We start from the raw sequence: 1146 nt of genomic DNA on the forward strand, positions 1-1146 counted from the left end.
CCGCGGGAGAAAGATGAGGCTTTCTACTCCCGTAAAGATTTACACCCTCGGAAACCCTGTACAGGGTCGCTATGGGTCGGAACTGACTCGATGGCACTTAACAACAACAACCGCAAGGTCAGCAGTTCGAAACTACCAGCTGTTTCGCAGGAGAAAGATGAGGCTCTCTGCTCCCATAAAGATTTATACAGCCTTGGAAACCCTATACAGGGTTGTTATGAGTTGGAACCGACTCCACGGCACATAACAACAACAACTACAACTGCAAGCTAACTAATTTGGAGACAATGATCTGGCCAATTGATTGGAAGAGATCCATATTTGTGCCCATTCCAAAAAGAGGTGACCCAACAGAATGCAGAAATTATCAGACAGTATCTTTTATATCCCATGCGAGTAAAGTTTTTCAAAAGGTAATACAGAAACAGCTACAATTATACTTTGATAGAGAACTTCCAGAGGTTCAAGCGAGATTCAGAAGAGGTCGTGGAATGAGGGATATCATTGCTGATGGCTGATGGATCTTGGCTGAAAGCAGAGAATAACAGAAAGATATTTAATTGTGCTTTATTGATTATGCAAAGGTGTTTGATTGTGTGGATTATGACAAGCTATGGACAACATTGTGAAGTATGAGTATTCCTGAACACTTAATTGTGCTTGTGAGGAATTGGTACCTGGACCAAGAGGCAGTTGTTCAAACAGAACATGGGAACATTGAATGTGTTAAAATTGAGAAAGGTGTACGACAAGGTTGTATTCTTTCACCATACTAATTTAACCTGTATGCTGAGCAAGTAATTCGAGAAGCTGGGTTCTATGAAGAAAAATGTGGCATCAGGATTGGAGGAAGACTCATTAACAACCTGTGATATGCAGATGATACAGTCTTGCTTCCTAAAAGTGAAGAGGACTTAAAACATTTACTGATAAAGATCAAAGAGCACAGCCTTCAGTATGGACTGCATCTCAAGGTAAAGAAAACAAAAATCTTCACCACTGGATCAATAAACAACATTCTTATAGACGGAGAAAAGATTGAGGTTGTCAAGGACTTCATTCTTCTTGAATCAATTATCAACACTCATGGAAATAGTAGTCAAGAGATCAAACGACATATTGCATTAGATAAATCTGCTGCACAAG

General features: G+C 39.9%; 1 protein-coding gene across 1 annotated transcript in view; it reads left to right on the forward strand.

Moving 5' to 3' along the window:
* The window catches only part of LOC102825397 (interferon-induced guanylate-binding protein 1-like), a 45124-nt gene that overhangs the window by 36830 nt on the left and 7148 nt on the right, over nucleotides 1–1146 (forward strand). The gene's annotated exons all lie outside the window — the stretch shown is intronic.

Source organism: Chrysochloris asiatica, unplaced genomic scaffold (genome assembly GCF_000296735.1).
Source record: "Chrysochloris asiatica unplaced genomic scaffold, ChrAsi1.0 scaffold00002, whole genome shotgun sequence".
Taxonomy (NCBI): domain Eukaryota; kingdom Metazoa; phylum Chordata; class Mammalia; order Afrosoricida; family Chrysochloridae; genus Chrysochloris; species Chrysochloris asiatica.